Here is an 18,458-nt window from a genome sequence, read left to right on the forward strand (position 1 = left end):
GCTTGTGATTGGTCGCGTGGCCGCGACCAATCACAAGCCGCAACGTCACCGCAAGCTATTAACGCGCTCATTTTTGAAAATGAGCACGTTAATGGCTTTCAAAGACGTAGCGGCTTGTGATTGGTCGCGTGGCCGCGACCAATCACAAGCCGCGACGTCACCGCAAGCTATTAACGCGCTCATTTTTAAAAATGAGCGCGTTAATGACTTTCAAAGACGTAGCGGCTTGTGATTGGTCGCGGCCACGCGACCAATCACAAGCCGCGACGTCACCGCAAGCTATTAACGCGCTCATTTTTAAAAATGAGCGCGTTAATGGCTTTCAAAGACGTAGCGGCTTGTGATTGGTCGCGTGGCCGCGACCAATCACAAGCCGCGACGTCACCGCAAGCTATTAACGCGCTCATTTTTGAAAATGAGCGCGTTAATGGCTTTCAAAGACGTAGCGGCTTGTGATTGGTCGCGTGGCCGCGACCAATCACAAGCCGCGACGTCACCGCAAGCTATTAACGCGCTCATTTTTAAAAATGAGCGCGTTAATGGCTTTCAAAGACGTAGCGGCTTGTGATTGGTCGCGTGGCCGCGACCAATCACAAGCCGCTACGTCACCGCAAGCTATTAGCGCGCTCATTTTTAAAAATGAGCGCGTTAATGGCTTTCAAAGACGTAGCGGCTTGTGATTGGTCGCGTGGCCGCGACCAATCACAAGCCGCGACGTCACCGCAAGCTATTAACGCGCTCATTTTTAAAAATGAGCGCGTTAATGACTTTCAAAGACGTAGCGGCTTGTGATTGGTCGCGTGGCCGCGACCAATCACAAGCCGCGACGTCACCGCAAGCTATTAACGCGCTCATTTTTAAAAATGAGCGCGTTAATGGCTTTCAAAGACGTAGCGGCTTGTGATTGGTCGCGTGGCCGCGACCAATCACAAGCCGCTACGTCACCGCAAGCTATTAACGCGCTCATTTTTAAAAATGAGCGCGTTAATGGCTTTCAAAGACGTAGCGGCTTGTGATTGGTCGCGTGGCCGCGACCAATCACAAGCCGCGACGTCACTGCAAGCTATTAACGCGCTCATTTTTAAAAATGAGCGCGTTAATGGCTTTCAAAGACGTAGCGGCTTGTGATTGGTCGCGTGGCCGCGACCAATCACAAGCCGCGACGTCACCGCAAGCTATTAACGCGCTCATTTTTAAAAATGAGCGCGTTAATGGCTTTCAAAGACGTAGCGGCTTGTGATTGGTCGCGTGGCCGCGACCAATCACAAGCCGCGACGTCACCGCAAGCTATTAACGCGCTCATTTTTAAAAATGAGCGCATTAATGGCTTTCAAAGACGTAGCGGCTTGTGATTGGTCGCGTGGCCGCGACCAATCACAAGCCGCGACGTCACCGCAAGCTATTAACGCGCTCATTTTTAAAAATGAGCACGTTAATGACTTTCAAAGACGTAGCGGCTTGTGATTGGTCGCGGCCACGCGACCAATCACAAGCCGCGACGTCACCGCAACCTATTAACGCGCTCATTTTTAAAAATGAGCGCGTTAATGGCTTTCAAAGACGTAGCGGCTTGTGATTGGTCGCGTGGCCGCGACCAATCACAAGCCGCAACGTCACCGCAAGCTATTAACGCGCTCATTTTTAAAAATGAGCGCGTTAATGGCTTTCAAAGACGTAGCGGCTTGTGATTGGTCGCGTGGCCGCGACCAATCACAAGCCGCGACGTCACCGCAAGCTATTAACGCGCTCATTTTTAAAAATGAGCGCGTTAATGGCTTTCAAAGACGTAGCGGCTTGTGATTGGTCGCGTGGCCGCGACCAATCACAAGCCGCAACGTCACCGCAAGCTATTAACGCGCTCATTTTTGAAAATGAGCACGTTAATGGCTTTCAAAGACGTAGCGGCTTGTGATTGGTCGCGTGGCCGCGACCAATCACAAGCCGCGACGTCACCGCAAGCTATTAACGCGCTCATTTTTAAAAATGAGCACGTTAATGACTTTCAAAGACGTAGCGGCTTGTGATTGGTCGCGGCCACGCGACCAATCACAAGCCGCGACGTCACCGCAAGCTATTAACGCGCTCATTTTTAAAAATGAGCGCGTTAATGGCTTTCAAAGACGTAGCGGCTTGTGATTGGTCGCGTGGCCGCGACCAATCACAAGCCGCGACGTCACCGCAAGCTATTAACGCGCTCATTTTTGAAAATGAGCGTGTTAATGGCTTTCAAAGACGTAGCGGCTTGTGATTGGTCGCGTGGCCGCGACCAATCACAAGCCGCGACGTCACCGCAAGCTATTAACGCGCTCATTTTTAAAAATGAGCGCGTTAATGGCTTTCAAAGACGTAGCGGCTTGTGATTGGTCGCGTGGCCGCGACCAATCACAAGCCGCTACGTCACCGCAAGCTATTAACGCGCTCATTTTTAAAAATGAGCGCGTTAATGGCTTTCAAAGACGTAGCGGCTTGTGATTGGTCGCGTGGCCGCGACCAATCACAAGCCGCGACGTCACCGCAAGCTATTAACGCGCTCATTTTTAAAAATGAGCGCGTTAATGGCTTTCAAAGACGTAGCGGCTTGTGATTGGTCGCGTGGCCGCGACCAATCACAAGCCGCGACGTCACCGCAAGCTATTAACGCGCTCATTTTTGAAAATGATCGCGTTAATGGCTTTCAAAGACGTAGCGGCTTGTGATTGGTCGCGTGGCCGCGACCAATCACAAGCCGCGACGTCACCGCAAGCTATTAACGCGCTCATTTTTAAAAATGAGCGCGTTAATGACTTTCAAAGACGTAGCGGCTTGTGAATGGTCGCGGCCACGCGACCAATCACAAGCCGCTACGTCACCGCAAGCTATTAACGCGCTCATTTTTAAAAATGAGCGCGTTAATGGCTTTCAAAGACGTAGCGGCTTGTGATTGGTCGCGTGGCCGCGACCAATCACAAGCCACGACGTCACCGCAAGCTATTAACGCGCTCATTTTTAAAAATGAGCGCGTTAATGACTTTCAAAGACGTAGCGGCTTGTGATTGGTCGCGTGGCCGCAACCAATCACAAGCCGCGACGTCACCGCAAGCTATTAACGCGCTCATTTTTAAAAATGAGCGCGTTAATGGCTTTCAAAGACGTAGCGGCTTGTGATTGGTCGCGTGGCCGCGACCAATCACAAGCCGCTACGTCACCGCAAGCTATTAACGCGCTCATTTTTAAAAATGAGCGCGTTAATGGCTTTCAAAGACGTAGCGGCTTGTGATTGGTCGCGTGGCCGCGACCAATCACAAGCCGCGACGTCACCGCAAGCTATTAACGCGCTCATTTTTAAAAATGAGCGCGTTAATGGCTTTCAAAGACGTAGCGGCTTGTGATTGGTCGCGTGGCCGCGACCAATCACAAGCCGCGACGTCACCGCAAGCTATTAACGCGCTCATTTTTAAAAATGAGCGCGTTAATGGCTTTCAAAGACGTAGCGGCTTGTGATTGGTCGCGTGGCCGCGACCAATCACAAGCCGCGACGTCACCGCAAGCTATTAACGCGCTCATTTTTAAAAATGAGCGCGTTAATGACTTTCAAAGACGTAGCGGCTTGTGATTGGTCGCGTGGCCGCGACCAATCACAAGCCGCGACGTCACCGCAAGCTATTAACGCGCTCATTTTTAAAAATGAGCGCGTTAATGGCTTTCAAAGACGTAGCGGCTTGTGATTGGTCGCGTGGCCGCGACCAATCACAAGCCGCTACGTCACCGCAAGCTATTAACGCGCTCATTTTTAAAAATGAGCGCGTTAATGGCTTTCAAAGACGTAGCGGCTTGTGATTGGTCGCGTGGCCGCGACCAATCACAAGCCGCGACGTCACCGCAAGCTATTAACGCGCTCATTTTTAAAAATGAGCGCGTTAATGGCTTTCAAAGACGTAGCGGCTTGTGATTGGTCGCGTGGCCGCGACCAATCACAAGCCGCGACGTCACCGCAAGCTATTAACGCGCTCATTTTTAAAAATGAGCGCGTTAATGGCTTTCAAAGACGTAGCGGCTTGTGATTGGTCGCGTGGCCGCGACCAATCACAAGCCGCGACGTCACCGCAAGCTATTAACGCGCTCATTTTTAAAAATGAGCGCGTTAATGACTTTCAAAGACGTAGCGGCTTGTGATTGGTCGCGTGGCCGCGACCAATCACAAGCCGCGACGTCACCGCAAGCTATTAACGCGCTCATTTTTAAAAATGAGCGCGTTAATGGCTTTCAAAGACGTAGCGGCTTGTGATTGGTCGCGTGGCCGCGACCAATCACAAGCCGCGACGTCACCGCAAGCTATTAACGCGCTCATTTTTAAAAATGAGCGCGTTAATGGCTTTCAAAGACGTAGCGGCTTGTGATTGGTCGCGTGGCCGCGACCAATCACAAGCCGCGACGTCACCGCAAGCTATTAACGCGCTCATTTTTAAAAATGAGCGCGTTAATGGCTTTCAAAGACGTAGCGGCTTGTGATTGGTCGCGTGGCCGCGACCAATCACAAGCCGCGACGTCACCGCAAGCTATTAACGCGCTCATTTTTAAAAATGAGCGCGTTAATGACTTTCAAAGACGTAGCGGCTTGTGATTGGTCGCGTGGCCGCGACCAATCACAAGCCGCGACGTCACCGCAAGCTATTAACGCGCTCATTTTTAAAAATGAGCGCGTTAATGACTTTCAAAGACGTAGCGGCTTGTGATTGGTCGCGTGGCCGCGACCAATCACAAGCCGCTACGTCTTTGAAAGTCATTAACGCGCTCATTTTTAAAAATGAGCGCGTTAATAGCTTGCGGTGACGTCGCGGCTTGTGATTGGTCGCGGCCACGCGACCAATCACAAGCCGCTACGTCTTTGAAAGCCATTAACGCGCTCATTTTTAAAAATGAGCGCGTTAATAGCTTGCGGTGACGTCGCGGCTTGTGATTGGTCGCGTGGCGGTCACATGGGCGGCCCGCGACCAATCAGAAGCCGGGACGTGATTCTCAGGTCCTAAAAGCGCTGATTTTGAACAAAGAAGCCTGCCGGTTACCCGCGCTGAGTTCAGGGGCCGCCGGAGAGGTAAATATATCAATATTTTTTATTTTAATTCTTTATTTTACTTATCCCTATGGATCCCAGGGCCTGAAGGAGAGTTTCCTCTCCTTCAGACCCTGGGAACCATGAAAATACCTTCCGATACTTGATGTCCCATTGACTTGTATTGGTATCGGATATCGGAATCGGCGATATCCGATATTTTTCGGGTATCGGCCGATACTATCCGATACCGATACTTTAAAGTATCGGACGGTATCACTCAACACTAGTCCTTACCCATTTTTTGTTGGTGTTTATATTAATCATAATAAAAAAGTTTTTAAATCCTTTCTAAAAAGTGTTGTGTTTTTGGTGTTTCTCAGTTGTCCTGTAGTGAGAATCTCCTGCTGATAAACCACTGATTATATTAAAACAGCAAAACACAGCCCATTAAATGACACATCCCTTTTATCAGGGTCTCTGCACCTACACCATGGTGCTCTCAAATTACATAGCAAAAACCTGCTGACAGATTGCATTTATTGGAAATGTGGTGCAGTTGGTCTATTGGACTAAAAGCAATCTGTACAATGTTGAGCCACATGGATAATAAGTTTTCACTTAGATAAAAGTAAAATTCAGCAATGAGATGGGATCAGATGAATACAACTTTATTTCAGTGCAAATAGCAGATAAAACCATCCAAAGTAATAAACCATTTATGCCCTTCATACAATCGTTTCTAATTATAGCATGCCATAACATGGGAATGCTGATTTATTACATACCACCTACTCTATTGGAGAACCAATAGAAAAGTAAATTCAATTAAAATATTGTTTAGTAATTAAATACACATTAATGGCATATAAAAATATAATTATGTAACAAATCAGGATACTTGTTAACATTAACATATTGTCTTTTGTTTTCTTCATCTCTTCTCAAAGTATTAACTATTTCTTTGTCCATATTGTGGTGCACTGACCCACGTTATAGCCAGGGGGCACTGTGTGTGCACTTCAAGATGTGTTTGGAGGCATAAATGTGATGAAACAGTGACTGGCAGAGTTGTGAATGGCCTATATGTGTCGCAGAGGGAGTCTGCGTGGTAAGTCTGATGTAATGTTGTTTTTCTGGGACCTGTAGTCCCTCAAGAGTTTGTATAGTTATGAAGGGAGACTTACTAGGCTAGTTATGTGAGATGGGCGGGACAAACTAGCCACACATCCACACTCCCACCCAGGGGGGTGGTTAAAAGATATATAATGTGACCAGGGTGCGGGTCACATGTTCCTGTGTTTGGATCTGAATGGTCCAAGTGCAAGGCCCTGGAAGCCTGTGTTGGAAATCCTGGGAATTCCTGAATAGCACATGGTTGGGCTTTGGCACTGAGTAGCCTGTGTGCTGTAGGTCCTGGACGGTCAGTGTTGGAGGCTCCTGGGAATGGAGTCGTCCTGGAAGCACTGTGAGACCATCGACCTGGATGGTCAGTGTTGGAGGCTCCAGGGAGTGGAGTCATCCTGGAAGCACTGTGAGACCATCGACCTGGATGGTCAGTGTTGGAGGCTCCAGGGAGTGGAGTCATCCTGGAAGCACTGTGAGACCATCGACCTGGACGGTCCTGTTGTGGACCTTGGACTGACATGGAGTCAACCTGTGGAGCAGGAGCTCCTAAGAGGTAACCCCTGGTATGGGGAAAAGAACTGTATGCGTTAATCCCGTGCCAAGCGAGTGTCCCCCAAGACCTGAATTAAGGGAAACGCTACAATATATTGAAACAAAGAAAAAATCACCCATGTGAAATTTTAAAGAAAGACTGCACAATGCAGATAAATTGCAGGCATTGAAATGTCAGCTTCATATTTCTTAACTTTAGTGAACATGTTATTTTTCCAACATGGTATATTGCACTTTACACTTAACACATTTAATAAGACTCTCAACAAATGTTGGCAAAGGACACATTTATTGGGGAGTTTTTCTTTTGTATCAAATTAATTTTATCCTTACATACATCTGGTAAATATATATATAATTTTTTTTAAATCATTAGGCTATGTACACACGTTGCAGATTTTGATGTTGATCCGCAGTGTTTTTGGATGTGTAGAATTGCATCAAATCCGCAGTGTAGTGAACAAGCAGTGTTAGTCTATTTGAAATTGACATTTGGTAGGCACATGCTGCTGAAAAAAACATGTGGAATCACAGTATTTTTTTTTCCACAGCATGTCAATTCTTTTGAATTGCAGCGTTTCTGCACCCATTGACTTCTATTGTGTCAGGCTATTCCACACCAAAACTGCAGGTTTAAAAAAGATCTGTAGATTTGCTGCGGAGGTTCGTGCAAGAAATGATGCAGATCGGAGGGGAAGAGTGTGTGGGCGGAGACTGTGTGTGTGTGCAGAGAAGATGTGCGTGTCTGTGTGCAGGTGTTTGTGTGTGTCTTTGTGTGTGCGTGGGTGTGCGGGGCTGTATGTATGTGTGTGCAGGGCTGTGTGTGTATACGTCTCTGTGTGTAGGCAGGCATCGTTCGATGGGACTACTAGTCCCATCCAGATATGCCTTCTACAGTGACAGGTAGCCATATGATGGGACAGTAGTAATCCCATCATCCGGCTACTGTGTTCAAGTCTAAAAAAAAAACAAAAACACACATAGACATACAGTACATACAGTACATACAACATACAGTACATACTCACCATATACTTAGTCCACGAAGCTCTCGATCACCTGGAAAAAAAAATTAAAATAATATACCACTATATACTCCCTGTTCCGATGTAATCCATTTAATAACGAGTGTCCCACGACGATCTCCCGTGGAGAGCTGTCACATCGGCAGATGCGAAAGCTCTCCAGGGGCTCCAGGATACAATGACGGAAGGTATCCTTCCGCACTGTATCCCACCACTACTGTGAGTACAGTAAAGTTCATACTGTCACTTGCGGCACCACTGCGTGGGAAAATTTTCACGCAGCTGTGCCGTAAAGTGAGGGGCCATTGAACCCTCAGTGATAACACTCCATGAGCCATTGTCTCTTGTCAGTGTGTCACTGGAGGCCTATAGAGCTGTCACGTCACATCTCCTGATGTGACAGCTCTATAGGAGAGATCGTCATGGGACACTCATTATGAAATGGACTGCATCGGACCAGGGAGTATTTGTGTTGGTTTATTATTTTTTCTTTTTTGCAGGCGATCGAGGGCATCACATGGATTGGCAGAAATATAAAGATGGCATAACTGTGTGGTGTTTTATTTCATTAAAATACTTTATCCTGCATGTGTGTGTTTATTTAACTTATTAACAACTATAGGATTATTAATGGATAGGTGTCTTATTGATGCCTCTCCATTACTAAGCAGGTTTAATGTCACTTTACAATTCAAAGGTGACATTAACCCCCTATTGTCCCATATGCCACCATTACAGGGCAGTGGGAAGAGAGAGGCTAAGTGCTGGAAATGGCACATTTTACAGATGTGCCATTTCTGGGGCGTCTGGGTGCTGGTGTTTGTAGCTGGGGGGGCAATATCCATGGTCCCTTCCTAGGCTATAAATAAGAGCCCACAGCGGTCTGCATAGTCTTTTCTGGATATTAATTATAGGGGGACAACATGTCGCTTTTTGGGGAGGTCTCCCTATTTTAATAGCCAGTAAAGGCTATATATACAGCCGGGGGCTAATATTTATAGCCTGGGAAGATCAATGGGTATTAACCCCTTCCCAGGCTATAAACATCATCCCTGGCTTTCCCACTCTGGCACAGAAAATTGCGCGGGAACCCATGCCATTTTTTTTTTCATTTTTTTTATAAATTAAACAGAAATTGCATTTAAAGCCGGGTTCACACTTGTGAAAAACTTACACGAGTCTCTCGCATCAATACCCTGCACTGCCGCCGGAACTCGGGACTGGAGTGTGTGGCTGCATGCATTTCAATGCAGCTAAACGCTTCAGTCTCGAGTGCCGGTGGCAGTGCCGGGTATTGATGCGAGAGACTCGTGCGAGTTTCTCACAAGTGTGACCCCGGCCTAATGCAGATTTTGTGTGTGTATCTTCTTTATCTCTTTATGTACCATTTTATTATGTTTATTACTAAACATCAAGCTTGGTATTATCTATCTATCTATCTATCTACAGTTAGGTCCATATATATTTGGACAGACAACATTTTTCTAATTTTGGTTATAGACATTACCACAATGAATTTTAAACAAAACAATTCAGATGCAGTTGAAGTTCAGACTTTCAGCTTTCATTTGAGGGTATCCACATTAAAATTGGATGAAGGGTTTAGGAGTTTCAGCTCCTTAACATGTGCCACCCTGTTTTTAAAGGGACCAAAAGTAATTGGACAGTTGACTCCAAGGCTATTTCATAGACAGGTGTGGGCAATTCCTTCGTTATGTAATTCTCAATTAAGCAGATAAAAGGCCTGGAGTTGATTTGAGGTATGGTGCACGCATTTGGAAGGTTTTGCTGGGAAGAAAACATGTGGTCAAAGAAGCTCTCCATGCAGGTGAAACAAGCCATCCTTAAGCTGCGAAAACAGAAAAAACCCATCTGAGAAATTGCTACAATATTAGGAATGGCAACATCTACAGTTTGGTACATCCTGAGAAAGAAAGAAAGCTCTGGTGAACTCATCAATGCAAAAAGACCTGGGCGCCCACGGAAGACAACAGTGGTGGATGATCACAGAATAATCTCCATGGTGAAGAGAAACCCCTTCACAACAGCCAACCAAGTGACCAACACTCTCCAGGAGGTCGGCTTATCAATATCCAAATCTACCATAAAGAGAAGACTGCATGAAAGTAAATACAGAGGGTTCACTGCACGGTGCAAGCCACTATAAAGCATCAAGAATAAAAAGGCTAGACTGGACTCTGCTAAAAAACATCTAAAAAAGCCAGCACAGTTCTGGAAGAACATTCTTTGGACAGATGAAACCAACATCAACCTCTACCAGAATGATGGAAAGAGAAAAGTATGGCAAAGGCGTGGTACAGCTCATGATCCAAAGCATACCACATCATCTGTAAAACATGGCAGAGGCAGTGTGATGGCTTGGGCATGCATGGCTGCCAGTGGCACTGGGTCACTAGTGTTTATTGATGATGTGACACAGGACAGAAGCAGCCGAATGAATTCTGAGGTATTCAGAGACATACTGTGCGCTCAGATCCAGCCAAATGCAGCCAAACTGATTGGTCGTCGTTTCATACTACAGATGGACAATGACCCAAAACATAAAGCCAAAGCAACCCAGGAGTTTATTAAAGCAAAGAAGTGGAATATTCTTGAATGGCCAAGTCAGTCACCTGATCTCAACCCAATTGAGCATGCATTTCACTTGTTAAAGACTAAACTTCAGACAGAAAGGCCCACAAACAAACAGCAACTGAAAACCACCGCAGTGAAGGCCTGGCAGAGCTTCAAAAAGGAGGGAACACAGCATCTGGTGATGTCCATGAGTTCAAAACTTCAGGCAGTCATTGCCAACAAAGGGTTTTCAACCCAAGTACTAAAAATGAACATTTAATTTAAAATTATTGACTCTGTCCAATTACTTTTGGTCCCTTTAAAAACAGGGTGGCACATGTTAAGGAGCTGAAACTCCTAAACCCTTCATCCAATTTTAATGTGGATACCCTCAAATGAAAGCTGAAAGTCTGAACTTCAACTGCATCTGAATTGTTTTGCTTAAAATGCATTGTGGTAATGTCTATAACCAAAATTAGAAAAATGTTGTCTCTGTCCAAATATATATGGACCTAACTGTATCTATCTATCTATCTATTATCCATAGATTTATCTGTGTGTGTAAACATTATTTTTCAATGGAGTATGTAAATTAGGAGGTTGGACAAGAAATGGCATCACAATTTTTTTTATTTGTTCAATAATAGATCTTTTTTTAGCTTTCAAAAACGCATACAAATCCACATGAAAAAACACACGAAAATCTGCATCAAAAAAGAATAAAATTCGCGTGGACTTTTCCGGCAAGAGATGCAGATTCTGTGCAGAAAATTCTGCAGGCAAATACCGTTTGTTAGGGGTCGAGTTCCCACCTCTGCACAGGGGAAATCTCGGGCCATCTCTGCTGGGGTCTCCCATTCTTCTCCTGCCGCAGTGGAGCCTGCTCAGCGGAGACGTCAGTCCCAGTATCTCACTCAGTCTGACTCTGTACAAAGAGTTACTGATGCTTTTCCTGCTTCTGCCATTGAAGCCAGTGCTGGGCAGCGGCGAGCAGATGCTTCTAGGACTAAGTCCTGCTTTTCTCGTTCTGAGCATGCCCAGAGTAAGATCTCTCAGTGGAGATCGAGGGTCACATGTTCAGATACTACAGCTAGATCCATTGGTCTTTCAGGAAGGTCCTGTAGGTGCTCAGGCTCTGTAGCAGCCTCTCAGTGGTCCTTCTAGGAAGGTCATGTACGTGCTGCAACTATTTAAGGCTCTCATGGCCGCACAGTCATGCTCTAGTATATTTCTAAGTTATGTGATTTGCGCCAGTGTGGTCATGTAAGATTGTGTTCAGGGACACGGCTGAAATAAGCCCCTAGAATGCTGGCACCTCCGGCGAGGAGTTTTGTGTGCATGCATGACCACTGACTGCTCTCTGTTGGGCAGTTAGCCTGTGCCTGTGTGAAGTCTAACAGGGCGCAGTGCTTTTCTTTCACGGCTACTCTGTGAAATAACAGAGCTAGTTCATACCGCCATATAGTGCCGCCATTGCTTGCAGCATTTTCTCCTGCACGGTGGACCCCGGGCTGCGAACGCATCAATTACAATAAAACATCTATATTTACTCGGTGCCTTCCACTAGCCCTAACAGAATACTAGCACCAGGGTCTGGCTAGTAAATGGCGGACATACAGCAGTCCTTGCGGTATATCTAGCAGCTGGAGGGTAGGTTGGCGGCTGTCGAGAGCACAACCTCAGCTGTGGATGTTACCGCAGTTGCTGTACAGGCTGAAAGCGTGGCTGCAGCAACCTTGTCCACTGTCACCCCTGTTCCGACATTATCTCACCTCCCGCTGCCAGAAAATTTTTCTGGAGATAGTAAATCTTGTAAGGGTTTCGTGAGTCAGTGCTCTGTTTACATCGAGCTCCTGGCTGCACGCTTTCCCACAGAGCGGGCAAAGGTGGGATTTATTGTGTCCCTCTTATCGACAGGGCGCTGGAATGAGCTACGCCGCTGTGGGAGCGTGGCGATCATGTGGTGCAGAGTGCTCCGCTGTTCCTGAGCACTCTAAAACAGGTCTTTTTAGGACCTCGAGTCACCCATGACACGGCGCTCCAACTGCTGGCATTGACTCAGGGTTTGTCCTTGATCAGCCATTTTGCCGTCCACTTCCGTACCCTAACATCTGAGCTGGAGTGGTCGGATAAAGCTCTTATCCCCATATTTTGGAGGGGGCTGGCTGATCACGTGAAGGACGCTCTGGCCACTAGGGAGTTTCCTGCCACACTGGAGGAGTTAATAGCTGTCTCCACTCCTTTTTAACGAGCGGAGGTTAGAGGGAGCCCAGTGTAGACAGAGGTTTCGGCTGGCTCCCACCTTTGCCAAACCTCTGGAATCTCCGGTCCTGGTCCCTGAGTCACATGAGGCCATGGAAGAGTCATGAGCTGGATCTAAGTCCCGGACCGCTTGTGCACTCAAGGTCTGTCATGTTTGCCAGCAGTCAGGACATCTTGTCACCAGATGTCCCCACCGGTTGAGGAAACGTCAGCGTCTAGTGGTAGCAGGTGTATGTACACTAGACACGGTGACGTTTGCCTCCAAATTGTCCTTTAAGGGGACAATTACTATAGGCTCATCCACCCACTCGGTAGAGCTCTGCGTGGATTCTGGGGCGGAGGGCAATTTTATGTATTCTGCCTTTGCTCAACGTCACGCAATACCCCTGGTAATGCTAGCTCAACCAGTAACAGTATGAGTGGTGAATGGGTCGACACTGCTCTCACAGATAACACACCAGACCATCCCTTTTACTCTGTCCATGTCGCCATCCCATCAGGAGATTATATCTCTCCTCGTCATTCCTGAGGGAATTGATGAGGTCCTGTTGGGGATACCCTGGCTACGGTACCACTCTCCTCATATCGAGTGGTCCTCAGGCAGAATTTTGGGATGGGGTGAATCTTGTGGGGGTAGGTGTCAGAGGGAGTGCGTTCAGGTTGCTACTACTGAGGTACCCGCAGATCTATCCTCTCTCCCCAAGCAATATTGGTCTTATGCGGACGTGTTCTCCAAAAAGGTGACGGAGACCCTTCCGCCTCACCGCCCCTATGACTGTCCTATTGATCTCTTGCTTGGTTCTGAGCCTCCCTGGGGTCGAGTCTATCCATTATCTCTCCCGGAGATGGAGGCAATGTCTCAGTACATTCAAGAGAATCTGGCAAGAGGGTTCATCAGGAAGTCAGTGTCACCTGCTGGGGCTGGGGTCTTTTTCATGCAGAAGAAGAATGGGGAACTATATCCATGCATAGATTACAGGGGTCTTAACGCCATCACCGTTAAGAATAAGTATCCTTTGCCCCTGATATCTGAGCTTTTTGATAGGCTTCGGGGAGCAAGGGTATTTACTAAATTAGATCTGTGAGGTGCTTACAACCTGATTCGCATCCGTGAGGGGGATGAATGGAAGACGGCTTTTAACACCAGGGATGAGCACTATGAATATCTGGTGATGCCCTTCGGGCTCTGTAATGCCCCAGCCATTTTCCAAGACTTTGTGAACGACATCTTCTGGGATATGCTCTCCACCTCTGTAATAGTCTATCTGGATGATATTCTCATCTACTCTCCAGATATAGACTCCCACCAGAGAGATGTTTGCAAAGTCTTAGACCTCCTCCCTCTATGCCAAGTTGGAGAAGTGTGTGTTCGAGCAGGAATCCATACATTTCCTAGGCTATATCATCTTTGCCCAGGAATTGGCTGTGGATTCTGCCAAACTTCAGGCTGTGATGGACTGGCATGAACCCCATTCTCTTAAAGCGGTGCAGCGCTTTATGGGGTTCATTAATTACTATCGCCAGTTCATTCCACACTTCTCAACTTTGGTAGCTCCCTTGGTTGCCCTCACCAAGAAGGGAGCAAATCCCAAATTGTGGTCTGAGGAGGTCTCTAAGGCCTTTAGCTCCATTAAGTCACACTTCGCTAGCGCTCCCATCCTACATCGCCCCGATGTAGACAAGCCATTTATAATTGAGGTGGATGCCTCATCTGTTGGTGCTGGAGAAGTCCTTTTCCAAAAGGATGCTCAAGGTCGGAAGCATCTTTGCTTCTTCTTCTCTAAGACCTTCTCACCAGCAGAGAGGAATTAGTCCATCGGGGGCAGGGAGTTGCTAGCCATGAAGTTGGCTTTCTCGGAGTGGAGACATCTCTTGGAGGGAGCTCGTTTTCCCTTCCAAGTCTTCACAGATCACAAGAATTTGGTATACCTGCAGACAGCCCAGCGGTTTAATTCTCGCCAGGCCAGATGGTCCTTGTTCTTCTCCCGCTTTCATTTCACCCTCCATTTTCTTTCTGCCGAGAAGAACATTCGTGCCGACGCTCTCTCTCACTCCGTTGTATCATCTGAGGAGGAGGAAGAGGAACCTCGACTTATTGTCCCCCCCGAGAGCCTGAGAACTGGGGCCCCAATTTCGCTAGAGTCTGTGCCTCCAGGCAAGACTTTTGTACCATCCAGTTTGCAACCGGAGGTTCTCTCTTGGGCTCACTCGTCCAGGGTGGGTGGACATTTTGGTTCCAAAAGGACATCTGAGTTACTGGCGAGGACATACTGGTGACCGTATATGGCTCGTGATGTCGCAGACTATGTTCGGGCGTGTGTCTCTTGCACCAAGAACAAGTCTCCTTGGCAGCGGCCAGCTGGGTTGCTTTACCCCCTGCCGGTGGCGGACAGGCCCTGGGAGATGGTTGGGATGGACGTTGTGGTAGGCTTACCCAAGACTCGTAGCTGCACCATTATCTGGGTGATCACCGACCATTTTTCCAAAATGGTTCACTTGGTGCCTCTTCTACGGCTACCTTCTACACGTTCTCTGGCAGCGTTGTTCATCAAGCATATCTTTCGCCTACACGGTATGCCGGAAAAGATTGTCAGTGACCGGGGTCTACAGTTTGCGTCTCGATTCTGGAGAGAGCTTTGTCGTCTACTCAGTATTGAGTTGAATCTCTCCTCGGCTTATTATCCCGAGACGAATGGGTTGGTTGAGAGGGCCAATCTGACCTTGGTCACATATCTACGGCATTTTGTTTCTGCCAGGCAGGATGACTGGGCATCCTTGTTACCATGGGCAGAGTTTGCACTTAACAAAGCTGTAGCCGATTCCACCGGTCAGACTCCTTTCCTCCTTAATTACAGCCAGCATCCGCAGGTTCCTGTGCCTATGCCCGTGTCTTCTGCTGACTCCAGGGTGGCAGACTGGGCAGTAGAGGCACGGGACATTTGGGACCGCACTCAGGATGCCATCCGGGCCTCCAAGGAGAGAATGAGGTCCTCCACCGATGCACATCGGCGCCCTGCCCCGACCTTTGCTCCTGGCGACTTAGTGTGGCTCTCCGCCCGTAACATCAGACTGCGTGTTGAGTCTACTAAGTTTGTACCTCGCTACTTGGGTCCCTTCAAGGTCCTCGAACAGGTTAATCCTGTGGTCTACCGTCTGGCCCTTCCTCCACGCCTAGGTATCACCGACACCTTTCATGTGTCCCTCCTTAAGCCCATATACATGTCCCGGTTTTCTGAGTCATCTGCAGGGACATCGGGTTCGTCTACGGACGATTACGAGGTGAACGTTATTTTGAGGTGCAAGGTGATACGTGTCAAAAAATTTTATTTGGTGGAGTGGAAAGGCTATGGTCCTGAGGACAGGTCCTGGGAGCCTGCTGAGCACATTCAGGCTCCGCAGCTCATTGCTGCCTTCGCGCGTAGCAAGGCCCAAGAAGGGGGGGACCCTAGGAGGGGGGGTAATGTTAGGGGTTGAGTTCCCGCCTCTGCTCAGTGGGAATCTAAGGCCATCTCTGCTGCGGTCTCCCATTCTTCTTCTGCCGCAGTGGAGCCTGCTCAGTGGAGACGTCAGTCCCAGCGTCTGACTCTGTTCAAAGAGTTACTGATGCTTTTCCTGCTTCTGCCATTGAAGCCAGTGATTGGCAGCGGCGAGCAGACGCTTCTAGGACTAAAAGAGAAATGATCCAGCTGGAGGTGGAGGCAGTTCAGACTTTGTGAGACTTTATTATACAACTAAAACAATAAAAAATTCTTCCACAAGAAAAATCATGAGGTAGGTCATGAGTAAGACTTCATAGTTGAAACGCGTTGATCCTCCTCACTGGTGTGCCAGGTGTTGGCTATGTAAAGATTTTTCTTGTGGAAGAATTTTTTTATTGCTTTAGTTGTATAATAAAGTCTCACAAAGTCTGAACTGCCTCCACCTCCAGCTGGATCATTTCTCTTCTTGTCTTCATTTGCTGTGGGCGCTCACCCCGAACCGTGCTGGGCGTTGGCAGGTCTGGGGATTTCGTCTAAGACCGGTAAGCTGACTACATTCCTTTTTTCTCTAGTTCTTCTAGGACTAAGTCCTGCTTTTCTCGTTGTGAGCATGCCCAGAGTAAGATCTGTCAGTGGAGATCGAGGGTCACATGTTCAGATACTACAGCTAGATCCATTGTTCCTTCAGGAAGGTCCTGTAGGTGCTCAGGCTCTGTAGCAGCCTCTCATTGGTCCTTCTAGGAAGGTCCTTTATGTGCTGCAACTATTTAAGGCTCGCATGGCAGCACGGCCATGCGCTAGTATCTTTCTAAGTTATGTGCTTTGCGCCAGTGTGGTCATGTAAGATTGTGTTCAGGGACCCGGTTGAAATAAGCCCCTAGAATGCTGGCACCTCCGGCGAGGAGATTTTGTGTTTGTATGTATTCAGGGACCTGGCTGAATTAAGCCCCTAGAATGCTGGCACCTCCGGCGAGGAGTTTTGTGTGCATGCATGACCACTGACTGCTCTCTGTTGGGCAGTTAGCCTGTGCCTCTGTGAAGTCTAACAGGGCGCAGTGCTTTGCTTTCATTTCTACTCTGTGAAATAACAGAGCTAGTTCATACCGCCATATAGTGCCGCCATTGCTAGCAGCAGGTTCTCCTGCACGGTGGACCCCGGGCTGCGAACACATCAATTACAATAAAACATCTATATTTACTCGGTGCATTCCGCTAGCCCTAACACCGTTAATGTGAATAAACTCAACACTGCAAAAAAATACAATGTACATTCAACGTGAGTAAATTCAGCATGACTGGGACAGTGTCAAATCTGGCAAGAATCTTCTGCATGTTACAGTACAATTAGTGATCTAGTTAACCTGTGTTTTTTACATGTATTACTACTGCATATTTACTTAATCTAGGTGTCACGCTGTGACTATAGGAAAGTTGGGGAATTGGGGATCCTAGACTGTCCCTTAGTCTAGGGAGGCCCCTGTCTATCCCTGTCCCCAGGGTTACGACTGAAAGTGGAGATGCCTGGGACTCGTAGCTCTCTGTGCTACCAAACAAATTATACACAGCTTTCATCCTCTCCCCAGGGAGGAAAGGGTGAGGAGTAAAAGAGTAACACTGGCTGGACAGATTTTGCATTGGTATTACCCTATCAAACGACAGACACACAGAGCAAAATACAAGGGGGAAATAGGTACACAGTAAAAATGCAGAAAAGCAATATGAAGGAATGTCAGAAGGGGAGGGTAGAGGTATTCACAACAAATCGCATGCCATGGTCTCAAGATGACAAGGCCAACTCTCCAGAACACTTTCTCCAATGAAGTCAGGAACAGCAGAATGAAGATTCTATTGCTTGCAAGGAGGGAAGCCAGACACAGATTTGTATCATGGAAGGGTGTGGTTCCAATAAGCAGCACATCCAATAAACCACAAGGAACTCTAAACCCTTTCTATAGCACAAGAAACTTGTTAACTCATGAAGGTTTTAATGAGAACCTCTGCTCAGGTAATCACCGTGAACTTTTAATCTCAGATGGACCACATCAGATCCCAGCAGAATGCGGCATACTCGTGACTCTAGGTTATATTTGTATGTCATTTGCCACAGTATTAATGTGCATGGGTGTGCTGGCTCATGATTTCAGTTTTGCTTTTTTTTTCCAATTTATACATTTGGGGGAATATTTTCTTCTGTGGGCTGAGCACCTAGTCTACTTAACTTTCCACAGGCAGATGTAAAACATAGTCAGGCCTAAGCCTTTTTTTAGCCACATTTATTCTGAGACTTGCTGACACATAGCTCGGTGAATTACTAGAGTTAAGGACCATCCTTAATTACTTGCCTGTAAGGCCAAATAATTAACCTCAGACCGAAAATTTCCTCCCCCACTTGGGGTTAGTTCAGGCGCA

Source organism: Ranitomeya imitator, chromosome 7 (genome assembly GCF_032444005.1).
Source record: "Ranitomeya imitator isolate aRanImi1 chromosome 7, aRanImi1.pri, whole genome shotgun sequence".
NCBI classification, from domain to species: Eukaryota; Metazoa; Chordata; class Amphibia; order Anura; family Dendrobatidae; genus Ranitomeya; species Ranitomeya imitator.